Source organism: Choloepus didactylus, chromosome 15, assembly GCF_015220235.1.
Source record: "Choloepus didactylus isolate mChoDid1 chromosome 15, mChoDid1.pri, whole genome shotgun sequence".
NCBI lineage: Eukaryota > Metazoa > Chordata > Mammalia > Pilosa > Megalonychidae > Choloepus > Choloepus didactylus.
This window is the reverse complement of record NC_051321.1, coordinates 47,657,156-47,677,047: the sequence shown is the minus strand read 5'-3', so window position 1 is coordinate 47,677,047 and position 19,892 is coordinate 47,657,156. Positions and strand designations below refer to the sequence as shown.

At 37.5% G+C, this 19,892-nt stretch overlaps 1 protein-coding gene and 1 pseudogene across 1 annotated transcript in view; one reads left to right on the top strand and one right to left on the bottom strand.

Moving 5' to 3' along the window:
- Window positions 1–19,892, bottom strand: part of PRKG1 (protein kinase cGMP-dependent 1) — a 1,297,582-nt gene that overhangs the window by 1,245,909 nt on the left and 31,781 nt on the right. The window lies entirely within an intron of this gene.
- LOC119509761 lies at window positions 18,651–19,331 on the top strand (annotated as a pseudogene).

Below are 19,892 nucleotides of genomic sequence, written 5' to 3'. Positions count from 1 at the left end.
AGGATAATGGCTGACCCAGTTAGCTTTCAAGAAATGTTGGCTGTCATTATTATTATTAATGATAGTGCCAGGCGCTGTTTTTGTGAGGATTTAATGGAGACAGTATTAGGTGAGGCAAGAGAGGTTCATCCAAGTGGAGATGTCCTATGAGAAGCTGGACATAGGAGACAGACTCAATGATCAGAAATAGAGTAAGCTGGGAGAGAGAAGAAACGTAAGCTTAGAGAAGGATGAACATCTATAGCAGGTGATATAGAAAGACACGGAAGTTAGAGTACGGAAGGAGAAGGAACAGAATAATTAGATAAGTGATTAGAGGTTGCAATGGAGATGAGACCTCAGAATGGCCACCCACACACAATAATAATAATGCTACATATATGTGTGTATTACGTTGAACACAGGCATTTATCTCTGTCTCCTGAAAGAAAATCTACTAAATTGAAAGTACCATAAATTTTTAAAAATCAACAAAAGCAAAGACAATCAGAGAGGAAATAACAGCAGATGAAAGTCATCAGCAGAACATGGGGGAATAAAAAAGTGGAGGGCAGGAGAGCGGAGGACGCCAATACCTGGGGGGGGGGGGGGTGGCGGCCAACGAGCTGTGTGTAGAAGAACATCAGAAAGACAGTACTTGAAGACAACAGTACACGTGGCCCCTCCAGCCTGTTGTCCCACTGCTCAACAAAAACATGGGCAACCACTTCAGCCAACCAGGCAGGAGACTGGGAGGTTCTTATCAGCAGACATTGAACCCCTGAGAGATTTCCCAGAAATCTCCAGTTCCCCCACTCAACTTCACTGGAGTTAAACCCATTAGTTTTAATGTTTCCCATGCAGAGCATCTGACTAGTTTGGAAATATATTTATGTTTCATATAAATAATACTCTACCATTTTCTAACTCATTTATTACAATATAGTCCTCAATGCTTCTTTAAGTTTTCTTGATTCAGTTGACAAAACATTAATTTCCTAATTCAAGTTCTGAGAGTATATATTTTCTTGCTTAACCTTACCTGTAATATTATATGCATATGACAATATGTTATAATCCTTTATGTGTTATAAGCCTGAGTTAGCAGGAAAAGAAGATAGGCAGGCATCAGACAGACAACTTTGCCAGACTGGCTGCATGATCCTGTATAAGTCACTTAAACTCTCTGAGCCTCAGTTTTACCTTAAAATTGGGTCACAGTATCTACCTCATAGGGCTGAAATGATAAAATGAGTTACTATATGTAGATAGTAAAAAGCAATTTACTCCATGCACAGTAGTCACTTAAAAGTTTCCTTCTTCCCCACTTTCCCTCCCCTCCACTCCAACTATTATGCCTAGAAAAAAGTATCATCCACTTAAAATTTCCTGGTTATAGCCTTTCTAATGCATTTATTGAAAATCTGCCATCTCTTCACCTCTCTGACAAGGGACTAACAAGCAAAAATGAAAAGGATGTTGTCCTCAAGGAACCATTGGATTTCTTGAGGAAGTCAAGGCTCACACAATTAAAGAGCTATAGCTGGCCTATTTTGCAAACATTATAAATATGCCTCCAGATAAGAATAGTGTAGGTGGTCAATTCTAATTATCCTGTATTCATTCTTGAAAATTCCTACATACCAGCTAGGAATTTGTTAGACACAGGGCTGAATTCTGAAAGGAAGATTTATAAGCCTCAACAATGAATACTTTTGAAAATAGAAGTTAAGACTGATCTCTTTTCAGATGATGTAATCTCTGAAAGTAGAGAGGCCCTCTAGGAACTGGGTGATCTCTTGAGTCCTTTCCTACATGGGTCTCTAATTGCTAAATAGATTAAAATCAGTGAATCAAATAGGACCTTCTGAAAATGAAGGATAGCTCTTCTGAAAAATTTGCACATATGTTTCTTACTTTGGTTATGAAGGGTGAGTCGCATCAGGAGGTCCTTTCTATCATAAAGAAGTTAAGCAAGTTTTAAAGGACAAGTCATCATTTGGAAAAAATCTGATCCTCTGAACAAATTTCTCCTCTGATCCTGTAATGTCATTATAAGTCAAACAGTCCCACTCAGTAGCAGGTGAGCAGGAACATGTGCTGATGGCTCACATATTTACCTCTTAATGCTTTTAAATAGTAGAAAGTGCTATCATTCCATGAAAGAGAAAAATCTTTACTTGAAAGACATAATTTATGATGAATAAATCATCCCAAGGTTTCCTATGCTAAACAGTGATTATTGTCATTGGTTTAATGTGACCCTATAGATAAATACTATATTTAATTCATTCTTTATCCAACAATCAATTACTGAACATCTACTATAAGGAAGGCATTGTGGAAGGAAAATATACTAAACACATTAAATAACTTGTAGTTCTCTATTTCTAACAACAACAACTTTTTTTGGCTGCTTTCTCTATGCCAGAAGAGTGTGAGAGGCATTATCTTAATTAATCTTCAAAGGAGTTCCAGGAGATAGATGATGTCATCATCCTCCTCCTCATCCCCATTGTACACCTGAGAAGTTAAATTACTCACCCTGGTTTCCAGAGCCAGAAAATAGTAGAGCCCTCGTTTGAAGATAGACAGTCTAATTCCACAGCTCACATTCCTACGTTTGTATAATGTTTTACCCATTCATCAAATGGGTAATGTTGTACCTATTCATTTCATTGAATTCTCATGACAATTTGATGAACTGGAAAACAAGTTAATTTGTTTCAAAACAAATAAACCAAGGGCGAATTGAAGTGACTCATCCAAGGTCATAATTTGTTTATGTCACAGTCAGGACTGGAACCCAACTTTTCTCCTGTTATTTCAGTAGAGCTTGCTCCTCAGTAGAGCATGTTCAAGGGTGAACCCAATGAGCACATCCTGACGCATGTCTTATAATACATTGTACAAAATCTCACAAGAATTATGATTCTGACATTCTGGCATAAGAAATTCGGGAATAAATGAAATTGAAGAGCTGACTTTTAAAAAATAGTTACAGGTTAATGATATGGACTATTAAACTCTGGATGCTGAGACCTTTCTCAAAAAGAAACCATTAAGCAAAGATGACGAGCATGCTTCCAGAGCAGCAGATGCTGATCTGGTGACACAGCCCTTGGTTATAATGACTTCATTTCTGTGATGCCAAATGAATAATACCTGAGTGGTCATGCTGCGTGATGGATATTAGAGCAGTCGAGTGACCTTGATCGCCTCCCTGTTATTGAATTGTTGCCATAAAGGTTGAGTCTTCATTTTCCTGACCATTATTTTGAAGCAAATTTCGCCAAAGTGAAACAGTAGCTTGTGTTTTTTGTAACCTTACACTGCAAATCTAACATCTGACACCAAGAATGAAATAAGATGGCTTTATTTGGTATCTTTCCATTCCTATAGAGTTGTCTATGGACAAAGGATCAAAGAAGAAAGGAAGTGATCTTGTGTTCTCAGAGAGGACAGATGTTAATAATCTATTAATTATTTTCTACATATAATTTCAATTAAAAATAAGCACAGATAGGATACTACTTATAGAGCTTTTAATAAAACAATTAAATTTGGAAAGGCAAGTTATTTAGGAGAACTTATTATACCATTGGGGTTTATATTCTGAAATGAGCTGACTGAAGACAGCTGCAAAAATAGCAAACAGACAAAAAGCCACATACTATTTCTAAAGGAAAATGATCGTGGCTGGTTTTGCCAATCTTCCAGGGTAGATTTACTTATTTGAGCCAACAAGATTAGAGAAGCAGAATGAATTCCTGGGATGTTTTTTCTTCACTTTCCATCTTTAGTTTGATCTCCTGGTTTTCTATTCATTATTCTTCCCTGACAATTTTCTGCTTTTCCCCTTATTTCTTCTACTCCATCTCTTCCTTCTTGCTATCTGAATTCTTCTTCTTATTCTTCAATTTTTTTTTTCTGGCTGCTCTTTCCTTCTTCCCCAGTAATAAGATTAAGCAGATTATTGTATTTTTCCCCCTGTTGTTCTGCCAACCTCATTCTTTGCTAAAGTGCTAGGCTTTACGGGAAACATCAGTCAAATCAAACCAACAGTTACTGGCTGACTTAAATGTGTAGGCATATATTGAATCAGTACCACTCAATTTTGATAAGGCCCTAACTTTTGCCCTAAGTCACTGGATTCAAAACTAAGGAAAATTCTTTTATGCTCTCTGATATTTAATTACTTGATTTCATTCCAGAATGTCAGGAGGAAAATAACTTGGGGCTCCCTCAAAGACATTTCTCATTTGGAACTCTTGCATTTTAATAAATCAGCATATCTGATTTTTAAACCAGGACATATTTTTTTTTAAGGCATAATATGGGGTACCAGAGCTCTTTTGTCTTTCTCAAATATTCATTAGTTTCCTCTTGGTGGTTTTAAATAACAGAAATAAGGTCACTGGAATAGAGCTGCTTCACAAGAAAAAAGATCTTTCATTTTGATGGTCTCATCCTTGCCTTAGTGTGTTTATCTGTGATAAACGCCCTGTCTTTGTCTAGCATTATCTACCAGAGAGAAATCAACTGTATATAATTATTACAACCAGGAAATTATTTCTTTTCCATTTGATATTTTAAAGAATGAATGGCTGTCAAAATGAGCTGACAGTGAGGACAATTAAGGAGTTCGGTTCTAGGGTTGCATACAAGAATCTAAGAGACTTAAAAGAGCAAAATATGCTGGTAATAAATAATTTCCACTTGGTATGGCACCATTATGATCTGATTGAGTGAATGGTCTTGAAAATTTTGGTATTATATTTTCCTGTCCTATAGTAACTCTCAAGATTTAGTAAAAATCAGAATTCTCTCACATATTTTAAAGCTCTATTTGCTTTAATCTTGGGGAAATATTGAAAAATAGCAAGATTTAATGATAATGCTTTTGAAGTGATCATTTAATTTCTTTTAGAAAATTTTGCTGCATATTAAATTTTAGATCACTGTAACCAAAAATTAGGTTAATGTTAATAAAATCATCGAGAGTCTGGCAAAGGGACATGAATAAGAATAAGTACCAAACTTGTACATGCAATAATCTTATTCAGAAAAGTGCCCATTGCCTTACAGGTGAGCCAGATGAGTGAGCTCTTGATTGAAAATCCCATTAAATACTAACCTTTCGAAACAAAACCTTAGGTCACCTTGAAGTAGTGTAGTGATACAAATATCACCTTATTTCTCTCATGAAACACACAGGATTGATAAGATGGTAAACCTACTAATAAGAATTTCTGAGGCATTCAGATTCACCAATGCTATTTCCCCAGGAGAGTGTTGTGGACTGGCTTTGTGGACATGCAACCTACATAATCATCCAGAGCCCATTAGATGGACCCCACACTTGGTTAAATGCTCTGATGTTGCCATCTTGAAGCTCTCAGTAATTTTTTAACAAGGAGCCCTGTATCTTCATTTTGCATTGAGCCCCATAATTTATGTAGTCAGTCCTGAATCAAAGATTTGGATCCAGACAGACATGGGTTTGGTCTGGACCCAGCACTGCCCTAGTGAAATGGGACAAGTTATAAACATTTCCAGGCCCCAGTTTTCTTTTTGGAAAAGAAAATAGTAACATCCACTTTCTCACTGAGAGAGAATGCATATAAAATGTGCTGCAGGCCCAAGCATGCATAGGTTTAAATGTTAATTCTCTGTCTTCTCCTCCACACTATTTAATTCCCCACTGTTACTGGCTACTATTGCACGGATGCAACTGTTTTGATGAGCTGTACCTTTAGGTCAGAATCTGAAGTTATCCAATTAGCTGGCCTGACCTGGGAAGATATGAGGAAAGAGAGATGAGCTATAAGCCACATCTTAGCAGTGTTGGTCAAATAGCTGTCACTTGGTGCACTTGTCATCCCCATGGGATGAATAAACTCAAGAGGCTGATTGGCATTAGGTTCCACGTACCCTCACCTTCTAAAGTGAGTTGGTAAACCATCCAGACAGGGCTTGTAAAGGGAGCGGTTCAAAATCTGTTCTGTTAATTTTAGCTGATCATCTACCTCCAGCTACTGTAAGAGGGTGAATTTGGAAATTTCTTTGGCATTTTCTTACCTTCCCTACCATGGGGGCATGGGAGAGAGAGACACAGTCTGTTTATTTTCCTCCCTCATGTCAAGTGAAAAGGTCTGCTTTATGAGAACTCAAAGAACTTTGCCTGTTTCAGTTCTAATTATTCTACAGTTTAATATTCTAATATGTTCTGGAGTTTGAAGGATCTGGGATGCCTGAGGAGTCTAAAGCTGTGGCTGGAGCAGCGTCTACCTGATGACAGTTAAAGCTGCTGCATTGGGATCTAGTTCTCCTTCCACTTACAGCAGGATAAAGGTGCACTTTTCAGGAATCAAACTTAGGGGCAGCCCAAAAAGATTACCTGGATGGGCAAAGGGACACTAGCAAAGTGTCTGAGGGGACAGGGGTGAGCTGTCAGTCAGAGAAATGTTGCCCCCAAGAAGCGAGTTACGCAGTGAGGTTCCCACGGCAGTGTCTCTGAAGAATCTGAACAAGTACACACGACAGAAATAATCAGCTTTGGATACTGGCCTTGATTAGAGGGTGACAGCAGAACTAGCCACTTAAGTTCGGGCCCTTTCTCCTGATCAGACACAGCAGCTGTGCAGTACAGGGGCAAGAGAAACACAAAAGCAAACGAGCCAGGCGTGCCACCCTTTTTCGCAACTTTTAAGGCAAACATTGGAGAAGGAGGAATTTTAAATTTGAATGAGTTTGGAATTTTAATATTTCATTATGTGAGAACATGTAAAATGGGACTGCCCTTATGATTGAAATAGCCTGAAAAAGTTTACTACTTTCCCAATATTTCATCCAGCAGAAGGGAAGAACAGGTCTAAGGAGCAAGTTCAGAGGAGAGTGATGAAAAATAAAAAAGCTGGTTCAGTGAACTGGATTTGGACTTCAGTATGCCCAAAGGTGGAGTAGCATGGTAGGCAGGAGCTTAGTGATTATAGTTATATATATTTTTTCAAATTACTTTATCTTTCAGCCTCAATGTCTTCATCTAAAAAGAGTCTACGTCATAAGGTTGTTATAGAAATTAAGTAACAAAATAGAGATAAAGTACATAAAACTTAGTACAAGCTTACTAAATATGAGTTGTTTAATGACATACATGGGGAAGATTCTGCCTCTGATCAGGACAAGGGAGAGGAAGTAACAGACTGCTCTATTTAATGCGAAGCTCCAACATAATTAACTGAACATCACTAGCTAGAATTTTGGCTTCAATAAGAAAATATATCTATTATTCATATAGTTAAGGATTCATTGAAAAAGTACAATTTATTATAAGTACTGAGTTCTAACAAATACTGAGGAGGATCCTGATTTAAATTGAGAAGCATTTCCTTTTACGCATAAATGAAAATCAGCACCAAGCCCTATCTGGGACATGTGAGCAGTTATGACTGCTTGAACATCTGGAGCTCTGATATGAGCAGTGTTTCACCAACTGGAGATGTTAAGACTTGAATATTGTTTATTATTCTAATATATTGAAAATGACAGCATAAATTAAAATGGCACAAATGTTTCACAATTCAACATATAATGCTTAAGGCATGTAATACTTCCCTAGAAGTCTCTGGAATATCAGAATCTCTCCCAGTTCTGAATGTTCTTGGCTAAATTTCAAAGTCAAAATTATTTTGTGCTATGTGGCTTTATTTTGTTTGCTTTCCTCAGAGCACAAAGAAGGTTATCTAAATTACAAAGATAGTTTGGTAAGAACAAGAGGAAATTTTTGGCTTAAATTCAAATTGGAATTGAACTATGAAAAGCAGCAAATTTTTAGAACCCAGAGAAAATGCCCAGGTTATGCATCATTTTAATTTATTATCTGATTTTCTTATAGGTGATTAATTCCAACAACTCCTTATGATTTGATTCACTGGAAACCATCTCTGTGAATTTACTCAATAATAAGAGAAAAGGCAATGCAGGGTGATTTTAGTGCACAGATCATGATTTCTTCTAGCTTTCTGAGATACATCTCTGTTATCATAAGCCTGACACAATGACCGTATCAAACTTCTCAATGACTTAACAATAAATCCCATTGGAAAGGTCACTGTAGGAAGGGCTACAGCTTTCCCTGTGTCCTTATATCAGGGTTGTGTGGCATATACATAAAAGGTGTAGTGTTCAGGTTGAATATTTCCCATGGAAAATTTAGACAAGGGCTCCTTACTTAATATGAGAGGTTATGTACTGGTTGAAGGTCTGTTAAAATCATCAAGTGTGAACTATTAGGGCATGAGATCTTGTTTTACTCCCTAGTTTACAAAATGGAAGCTGAGGCCAAGAAAATTCTTGTCCAACCTCCCCCTCCACCCACCCCCGCTGCCACCCTGGTTACACAGAACTTAATAAAAGAGCCATTATTAGAATCCAGATGATTTTCTTCTATCAAATACCCTTCTTCTTAGGTTGCCGCATCAGTTAACTGATTGCATGATTATAGATACTCGTTTTTCAAGTCTTAACTTATCAGAATTTATTTTACCATATATGAAAAATCCTTTGCTCTACTATGGGTCAATCAACTTACACTCCTATATTTGTTATTCAGAGTAACAGTGGAAAAGAAAATTATTTTTCTGGAAGAGCTGTACTTGGCACAAGAAGATGAATTCAAATATCAAGGTGTGTTTGATCTTCACACACTTTCTTACTTCTCACATGTCAAGCAGCTCATCTGGTCTCAGGAGAGGTTCATATTAAAGGGCTGGGAACACAGCTATCTGCCTTCCTATCTTTAGCAAAAGTCCAACACATTAGGTGGCCAGGAGGAAGTGGAAAGGGAGGAGAAGACCTTGAAGAAGCCCCAAAGGTAAAAGACATTCCTCAGGTTTGGAAGGGAAGAGAAATCAGCGTGTCCCAAAGGAGAGTGTAACTTACGTAAGGCCAGGCAGCAGTGCCCTGGAGAGAAGAAAAGGCTTCAGAGACGCCAAGCAGGAGGTGTGCCTAGGGAGACTAAACCCACACACAGGGCTCCAACCTCTCCAAGGACTACTGAGCACTAAGAGTGGCACAGAAACAGAAGAGCATCCAGACCTGAGGTCTCCATGTGGATGGGGACCATGGATGTCTAAACAATGACAGACGGTTGACTCTACAAGGTTTTGCTGATGCATCAAGATCCTAAGAACTATGCACAACTCAAGGAAGACAGAACTCCAAGAACGACTAGGATTGAGTGTCCCAATAGGGTCTCAGAGTCATACGTTTAATGATTTAATGAAAATAAAGAGATACTGTTTCTTGTGAGAATAAAATTAAATTTAGCTTTCACACAAGGTGATATGGAATAGGGAAAATGGAGACTCAGGTGTACAAACTCCTGAAATAGCCTCATAACTTGTTACCAAACTAGCTCAAACTGGCTTTGCAGTTAAAGAACAAAGGAAAGAGGCCACATAAGCATAGGAGTGGTGTCAGTGCCTTATATGGGCACAGCAGTTATAGTCAGGGGTGGATACTTGTTTCAAATTTTTCAAATTTGCTTGGGTTAGTTAGGCCTGTTGAATGGGCTGTAACCTCTGGAGTATGCAGCCCATGGAGAAACAGGGGAGGGACTTGAGTGTTAGGTCTAGGGAATAAATAGTGCTGTGTTCTATTGTTCTGGGTGCCAACCACCATATTTTGGTTGCGTGCCCATTCTTACAAGATCGTGAATAAAATCTTTTCTCCAGCACAGCGGGTGAGCGTTTATTCCTTTTCAGATATAGTGCTTGTTCTCACATTTCTTGCACATCTGAATTTGTGGAATAAGATTCATACTATTTGAACTAGGCTTTTATTTTAGATGCTAGATCTGTAGGCAATTAGATAAGGAGAAAAAGAGACCATTCTATGTTTTATCTATTCTGAAGTCTGCCAAATCTGGTAAAGATGAAAGTCTTCCAACCAAGACACTTGATTGAGCTAGCAAGAATTTGTCCTGTCTTTCCGGAAAATGGCTCAGAACTATTAAGTGAAGACAGAATTGTGGTAGAGAGAAACACTGAGTAAACAAATAGGGAAGTTTCCTAAGTTTGAGAGCAAGTTCTGGCAAAAGCTACATTTGCTGAGAAATGCTACGGGAACTCAGAGGCTCAGCTGGTCCCTGGAAAATTGTGAAAGAGGTACAGTTTGTCATCAGGACCTATTCATAACTCTCGGATTCTTCTACACTGTTTGATGCCCATCAGAAGCTCTGGACTCACAGTGAAGCTGTCCCCATAAAATTGCTTTGGACCTTGCTTTTCTCCCTCCTATATCAAAATTTACCTCTTCCTCCTGATCTCTGAAAAATAACCTCATCAATCAATGAACTGTATTTGATAACTTCTGGTATTGATGTAATGGATTAACTTCTCAGTAACAAAATGTACATTTTAATTGGGATCTTCACTGCTTTAACTTTAACTCACACACTTCCTTTAGGTAGTAATTTCAACAGACATAGTATTGAGAGCAATGATATGCTTTATTAGACCCCAAAGGTGGTCTTCAAATTCCAAAGATGGTCTCACTAATATAACCCATCTTTCATGTTCTTCTTACAAAGTGACATTGACTTGCCTCCATTGAGAGATGGGATTGAAGCCTTCTCTCTTTTTGGATGCTCCACCTTGACACCTAGCCATCAGGCTGTGAGGAAGCCAAGCAGCCACATGGAAAGGCCATATCAAAGTGTTCCAGGCACAGACATAACTGAGGAACCAGCCAACAGCCAGGATTCACTGGCAGACGTGAGCAAGTGAGCCCTCGGATGATTCCAGCTCCCAGCTGACACAAACGGACAGAGATAAGTATAATGCAGATTTATAAGCAAAATAAATGCTGTGGTTCTTTTAAATCATTAAATTCTGGATTTGTTTTTTACATGGCAAAAAGTCACTGTAACACCCTCAAATCGCAACATGTAGGTGATTGGTCCAACCTGCTTATCATTTTGAGTGGCCTTTTCAGGTTAAAAAAATTAAAATAATAAACCAAGTAACATTTGTGATACAACCATCTTAAATCCACTCAGGATTTATTTCCTACCTGTGTGAAGCTAAGCACAATATTCCTTCTGTTACACAGTGGGAGAAGAAGAAAGAAGAAAGCTTTCTTTCAGAAGTTAGGGTTAAATTTGAGAATGACAACTAATCAGTGAACATAGATATCAAAGCCCCTAAAGTACTGTATTACTCTGAGTAGTTCTGACACAGGAAGATCTTTTATATGTAAGACAAGTGGAGAATACTGGGAAATTACTACCTTGGAGAAAGAATCAGTGGCTAAAGAAGACTGAAGGAGCTGTAGATGCTGAGCTTTCAAAATGACTTTCTAATTCTACTTCTTAAATAGAGCCCCCAAAAGTAAGTGCCCCAGTGCCTGGGCTACAGCAAAGCCATAGGATAAACATGGTGGCACATTTCCCAGGCGTGGGGGAAAGAGAGGGATAAATATTTTATACTAAAATTAACATGAACATGTTATAGAGTGGAATATAAAATATATGAGAATTTATTTAAAAAAACAAAACAAGAATCCTCAAAGAAATTTCCTGTTGTCAAATAAATGTTTGGTTTATGTCCCAGACCCTGGGATAGTTTTCATTCTGCCCTTATCAAATTGCAAGATTCTTCTACATTTTACTTAAAATTCTAGTTAACCATTCAAATTACAGTTGCAACAATGAACTATATCTTATAATTAGTTATACTTTATATTTGAAAATTTTAATATGTGACTTTTATATTATCTTTACCAACTTGTGTGTTCTATGATACTTTGAGAAACCCTGGTTGAGAAGGACTGATTCAGGACATACTATCTAATGGTAGTGAAAGGATAACTCCAATTTTTAAATCTGGCTACACAAATAAATTACTCTCCTTCATTTGTTTTATATTTCAAAACAATGCACCTAGTAATGTTTGATTCCAGGAAGATTCAGCCATTTTGTATTCCTATAATGGCACTTGTCTGGATGGATCTTAATGGAATTCAGTATTGAAGAAAGTTTGAGATTACTCAGTTAAATTCAATGGAAAAATCAATGTTGACCCATTATGTAAGTTTTTCTACTCCATCCCTTTCTATACTTCCAGAGCCCCCAAGTGTAATCATGGGAGAAAACAGCCTTTAAGAGGAGTTGCTGAAAATCCCACTGACTGAATGGACTGATATTGGAGTTAACTTCTGAGGCACAACCCTGGTATTTTTCAATTTACACAATCTTCCAGGAAACCAGTAATATTGTCAAGAGACATCTTTGAGTTATTTTAGAAAACAGAAGGAGATCTGAAGTGCTGAGGACTGTTAAAGTTTCTGTACTTTTTTTTTATTTTTAAAGCATTAGAAATTTTACATTATACCTATCCCACCCCTATAGAATGTAAGCAGGAATTTTTGTCTATTTTACTCACTAAAGTATTCAAGTGCCTAGAATAGAGCCTGATACATGCTCTTTTTTGTTAAAATGAATGTTGATAAATGTATATATCTTACAAACATACACTGTGTAGACAGATAGATAGATAGATAGATAGATGATAGTAGATAGATAGATCATCTGAAATTTACTTTGTTGGCATGCATATTACTTTTAGTCCCTGGAAAACTCTAAAGAACAAGGTGCCAACTATAATTCTTCTGAAATGACTTCTAAGGAAGAGAGGGAGATAGTCTAATCCATGAACAAGGTTTAGACACTTAAAAATTTCTAATATAAAGCGTAACTAATTGTAAGATATCCAGTTCACACTTGCAAACGTACTTTGGATGGTCAACTACAGTTGAGTAAAAATGTATAAGAATCTTGCAAGACTGGACAATTAATTTTGGTAGAAGTCTCACTGATCTGAATGAGGAAAATTCAATCTAAAATTGGATGTTGAGAGTGGGAGGGGGAAGGCAGAAGAAAAGGATGCAAAAACAATGAGATGTGAATATGAAAAATCACTTATACCCTAAAGTTGCTCTATGATTATCTTTCCCAGGGTATTTTCTTAGAGGACACAAATCCTTTGTGATGAACTAAAATCAGTGCAAACCAGAGTTTACTGGACTGTCTCATTCAGTATTTTAGCAAGAAATTTGCTACTCAATGCTTGGCAACTTTGGAAAGCTTAATCGCACATGCAACATGCAGATACTTGAATGTTTCTGTAATTTTCTGCAAGACAGCACTGCAAAATGCTGCCTTGACTTGGTCACAGTTTTCAGTTGCTGCTGTTCTTTTTCATACAAATTACTGGCATTGTGACTGCATCATCATTGTGAATTCATTTGTGATGGGTTGCTTCATTAATCCTTCAACAATGCATATTTTATAATAACTAGACATTAGCCATAATTTTACAATTATTAGATTCTAAGACGTATGCAATTTGATTCAAATATGGATCACCTATAACTATATTGAAAATCTATAAATAATATGCACCACCAGTTTTAATTGGGCCATGATACTTCATTACTAACGTGCAGCCTATAAATTTACACTAGTTAGACAAATTGCAGCATAATATCTAGTTTAGCATGTCAAAATTTATAGGGATATTTCATGTTTCAGTCCATTTTTATCACATAAAAACATGACTACAAGCTCATACTACAATATTTTATTTTACTCTTTTCCAATTCTTTCATAACATTATGTTCTTCCACCAGAAATGGGGACTAATTGGAGAGAGGAGGTAAGGATGAGCTGAAGTAAAAAAAAAAGTTTTTGATAAGGAGTCTTAAAAGATGAAAGAAACATTGGGTGGAAAGTATTAGTCTGGACTTAATTCTGGCCTCCCGTTAGAGTAGGTAGTAATGAAACAAACCTTAGAATTAAATAACCTTTTAAATTTCGAGTTTATAACAGCAAACAAGGTAAGACTCCAGACCACTGATTTCCCAATATTTTCACCATAATGGAACCTTTATAGTTAATTATGTATACCATTATTTGAAAGAGTTTTTCCTACAAACTGAATTTTGTAAGTAATTCTTTTCATTTTTCTCTAATTTAATAATTAAGGAATCAGAGTTCCTGATGTACATGAGAAAACTAGATTAGCACACTGTGTTGACTGAACCCCACCCCAACATTTTAGTAGGCTTCAATATTTTTACCCTCAGTCAGTGTATAATTTAAAAAGTTTAGGTGGGGAGCAAGATGGCAGCATAGAGAGGTGTGGAATTTAGTTAGTCCTCTAAAGCAACGAGTAAATAGCCAGGAACAACTAATAAATACTCTGGAACAACTGCTGGGGGACAACCGTGACTGTCCACACGTAGTACACCAGCCTGGAATGGGTGTAATGGCTGAGATCACAGCATAAAAGCTGTAAGTAAAAACTGCAGAACCCAGTAGCCTTGACTCTTGAAGATGACTGCATAGCAATGTGGCTTACAAGGGGTGACAGTGTGATTGTGAAAGCCTTGTAGATCTCACTCCCTTTATCCAGTGTATGGATGGATGAATAGAAAAATGGGGACAAAAATAAAATGAAAAATAGGGTGGGGGGGATGATTTGGGTGCTCTTTTTTACTTTTATTTATTATTATTATTATTTTTACTTTTTCTGGTACAAGGAAAATGTTCAAAAAATAGATTGGGGTGATGAATGCACAACTATATGATGGTACCGTGAAGAGCTGATTGTACACCACAGATGACTGTATGATATGTGAATATATCTCAATAAAACTGAATTTAAAAAAAAAAAAAAAAACCTGTGGAACCGGTGCCCCTCCTCCCACGGCAGGCTAAGATGCAAAACTTCGCTGTTGGAGAAAGCAGCAGTCCCTGCTGGACTCAACCAAGCTCCAACTGGGGCTTTAATTAACAAATGTGGACTGCTGAATAAAACTACAAACACAGACAAACCATTAACAAGCAGCAAAGTACACTGAGGTTGCTCCCAGTGGAGAAGAGATGGGGCTGACAGAGGGAAAAAAAAAAATACAGAGGCTTTTGGAGATGGCTAAGCCTAGAATACTGGAAAATAGCATGTCCCAAGAAAAGGAGCACAGAGGACTGAGTACTATCTCTGGCCAACAGGCAAAACTGGGGGGCCGGGGACTGGTTCTGAAAAGGGGCTTTCACTCTTTCTCCTTTTTTCTCTCTCAATCTGAGTGGAGGAAGTGTCAGGCATTTTCAGTTCTCCACTGCTGATCCGGGACAGGGGTTGAGTTAACAGAGTCAGAGAGACAAAGGAGTAATTCAAGTGCAGAAGATAACTCCCTAGGGGGTGTATCTTCCCTATGAGGAGGGGGGTGGGGACCAGCTCAAGCGGCTGCCCTCCCTTCAGAACTCAGACCCCAGGGCCTGGGGGAAAACAAACCATCAAACCAGAAACAACTTAAGCTGAGAATTAAAGGGACCACACCTCTTTATACCAGTGGGAAGTGACAGGCTGACAGGAGCCACCTGCTGGGCACATTAGGAAAAGCATGGCCTCAAGAGAAAGTCTGTCAATCTTCTAGGACACACCCTCAGGAAAACCTGATACTGAGTATAGCTCCCTCCTGAGACCTGAGCCTGTTCTGGTCTGGGAAAATCTGATTGGGATAATCAAGGAAATCAGATGCCAAGACAACAGAAAACTACAAACCACACCAGGAAAAATGAAGATATGGCCCAGTCAAAGGAGAAAAAATTTACACTCCAACTGAGATACAGGAATTGAAACACCTAATTAAAGATCTTCAAATAAATATATTAAATCAGTTAAAAAAACCAATTCAAAGAGTTGAGGGAAGATATGGCAAAAGAGATGAAGGATATAAAGAAAACATTAGGCAAACATAAGAAAGATCTTGAAAGTCTGAAAAAACAACTAGCAGAACCTATGGAAATGAAAGGCACAAAACAAGAGATGAAAAACACAATGGAGATATATAATAGCAGATTTCAAGAGGTAGAAGAAAACATTCAGGAACTGGAGAACAAGACACTTGAAATCCTACACACAAAAGAACAGATAGGGATAAGCATGGAAAAATATGAGCAACATCTCAGGGAAGTGAATGACAACATGAAGCTATATGAGAATGAGAATGAAAAGTACATGTCATGGGTGTCCCAGAAGGAGAAGAGAAGGAAAAAGGGACAGAAGCAATAATAGAGAAAATAATCAATGAAAATTTCCCATCTCTTATGTAAGACATAAAATTACAGATCCAAGAAGCACAGCATACCCCAAGCAGATGACATCTGAATAGACCTACACCAAGACACTTAATAACCAGATTATCAAACATCAGAAACAGAAAGAATCTTTAAAGCAGCAAAAGAAAAGCAATCCATCACATACAAGGGAAGCTTGATAAGACTTTGTGAGGATTTCTCAGTAGAAACAATGGAGGCAGGAAGGCAGTGGTGTGATATATTTAAGATACTGAAAGAGAAAAACCACCAACCAAGAATCCTATATCCGGCAAAACTGTCCTTCAAATGTAAGGGAGAGTTTAAAATATTCTCTGACAAACAGACAATGAGAGAGTTTGTGAACAAGATACCTGCTCTACAAGAAATACTAAAGGGAGCACTACAGACAGATAGGAAAAGACAGGAGTGAGAGGTATGGAGCACAATTTTGGGTGATGGTAGCACAGCAATGTAAGTATACTGAACAAAGATGGCTGTGAGTACAGCTCAAAGAAGAAGGTTAGGAGCATGTGGGACACCAGAAGGAAAGAGGGAAGATAAATACTGGGACTGTAATAACTTAGTGAAACTAGAGTCAATGATTGTGATAAAATGTACAAATATGTTTTTACATGAGGGAGAACAAATGAATGTCAGCCTCTCAAGGTGTTAAAACTAGGGTGGTGTTGGGGAAAAAATACAGTCAATGCAAACTAGATTCTATAGTTAACAGAAACATTGTATTATGCTTCCTTTAATGTAACAAAGACAATATGCCAAAGCTAAATGCCTGTAAGTGGGGTATGTAAGGGCAGGATATGGGATTCTTAGCATTGGTGATGTTGTCTGACTTTTTTATTGTACTTTAATTTTATCTTTTCTTTTGTTGCTTTTTAGTCATCATTCTTTTCTTTCTTTTTCTTCTGTCTTTCTGCTTTCTTTTTTGACTCTTCCTCTTTCTTTGTGGAAGAAATAAAAATGTCCTTATAGAGATAGTGGTGGTGGTGAATGCATAACTACGTGATCATACAGGGAACCAGCGATTGTTTACTTAGGATGGTACGTATGGTGCATGAACAAAACCGTCTCAAAAAAAAAAAAAAAAACAGGTTGATGGATGAACCTTGAGGACATTATGTTGAGTAAAATAAGTCACACACAAAAGGACAAATACTGTATGATCTCACTGATACGAACTAATTATAATATGTAAACTCACAGACAGGAAATATAGGTTACCAGGATACAGAACAAGGCTAAAGAATGGGGAGCAGTTGCTTAATATGTGTAGAATGTTTAACTAGGTTGAACTCAAGCGTTTAGAAATGGACAGATGATGGTAGCACATTATTGTGAGAATAACTAACAGCGTTGAATGGTGTGTCAATGTGGTGGAAAGGGGAAGTTTAGAGTCATGTACGTCACAAGAAGGGAAGTTGGAGGTTAAAACGTGGGAATGTATAACACAGTGACTCTTTTGGTGAACAATGTCCATGATTAACTGTACAAATATTATAAATGTCTTCCATGAACTAGAACAAATGTATGACACTATAATTAGATGTTAATAATAGAGGGGTATATGGGGAAAAATACACCTATTGCAAACTATGTACTACAGTTAGTAGTATTTTAATATTCTTTCATCAACAGTAACAAATGTATATACCAATACTATGAGTCAAAAATGGAGGAGGGCGATTAGGGGTATGGAAGGATTTGAGTTTTCTTTTTTATTTTTATTTCTTTTCTGGAGTAATGAAAATGTTCTGAAATTGAAAAAAAAATTAATTGTGGTGATGAATGCACAACTGTATAATGGTACTGTGAACAACTGTACACTTTGGATGATTGTATGGTATGTGAATAATCTCAATAAAATTGAATTTAAAAATAAATTTTAAATATTGAAAATTCCTTATAGACACTTTTTCTTTAGAGATTAAGAGAACACCAGGTTGGAAACAGTTTTCCTCTACTTTTGCAAAACATTCCTAAGTGTTTATGGAAAATGTCAAATATGATCCCATCCTCAATTCCTAATGGAAATGAACATTCTGATCCAGGAATCAGGATACCAGAGTTCTGGTTCTAATTATGGCCATGATTTATTGCATTATCTTGGAAATGACACCTCAACTTTCTCTGCTCCATTGTCCTTATCAAAAATCTGGTGGCTAAACTAAAAAAGACAGCATTAGTACATTGGTTAAGAGCACGGCTCCTAGAGAAAGATTGTCTGAATTTGAATCCTGGCTCCATTAAATCACTTAAAATCACCCAGGCCATCACATTCAAATTGCTGAAAACCCATGAAAAGAGAACATATTAAATGCAGAGAAAAAGACATATTGCATACAGAGGCACAAAGATAAAAATTATCACAGATTTTGTTTCAAAAACAGTGCAAGTGAGTTGAGGAGAAGGGAGTGACCCAAGTGGGTCTGGCCTGGCCTGCACTCGCACCTCAGGAACATTATTGCGCGTGGGACAGCCACTTTTGGAAGATTTTTGCCCAGAAGAAAAGATGTTTGGTTTTCAGCCAAAGATGTACCAAAGTATAGAGGGCCGCTGTATTTGCAGGGCTAAGTCCTCCAGTTCTCAATTCACTGACAGTAAACACTTTGAAAAGGACTCCCAGAGCTGTTTTGGGTTGCATGAGACTCATTCAGGACATACCTGTAATGCTTGTGTCTTGCTTGTGAAATTATGGAAGGAACTGCCAGCAGGATCAAAAAAAAAAAAAAACTGGAATCATGGTAGATGCAAGGGCAGGACCTAGTCTAAAGACTACATTGAAAGCAAAGAAAGTGAAAACTCTGGAAACAGAATAAAAAGCAAACCGATCAGTAAACTGCAGAAAGAATGTAAACGTCACAATTTTGATGCTCACATACCACCCTCAAGTGTCTCCCCAGCCCAGTCTCCTTGTTACAGTAACCAGTCAGATGATGGCTCAGATACCGAGATGGCATCTAGCTCTAATAGAACACCAGTCTTTTCCTTTTTAGATTTCACATACTGGAAAAGACAGAAACTATATTGCGGGATTATCTATAAAGGCCATTTGGGGGAAGTCCTCATTGACACACATCTGTTCAAGCCTTGCTGCAGCAATAAGAAAACAGCTGCTGAGAAGCCAGAGGAGCAGGGGTCAGAGCTTCCACCCATCTGCACTTACGAGTGGTGACTGAGGTGGATGTAGAAGGGGAACAAAAAAAAATTTTTTTTTTGGAAAGACAACAAAGCAACAAAATGACCCTCCTATTTTTAACTTGGATACTTGCTATTCTGCCAACAGACAACTTTTAGAATGGTTTTGAATGGGTTATCCCCCACACACACCAGTTTCACAAACTCTGAAGCCAGTGTCTTGCTTACTAAAGAAAAAGAGAAGTGTATATAATATTTAAGATGCTGAGTATTTCATAGGAAAGCTGAATGCTGCTGTAAAGTGCTCTTTAAGTCTTTTTTTATATCCCCTTCTCTGAATGAAATTAGGGGAATTTCAGGGGACAGAGATGGGATTTGCTGTATGATAAACTACATATAGTTTTAGTCTTTTCTATATTGAGAAGCAGTGGTTGGGGCATTTTTTAAGATGGCTGGCTATACTTGTTTTCCCTCATGATAGTAAATTTGTCATAATTCAATAATATAGACTTGCCCCTAGAGGTATTTGTTTATGATTTTGAAATATTAAGATCTTGCCAAGGTTCTGATGATTCAAACCTGTACTACTGAAATATTA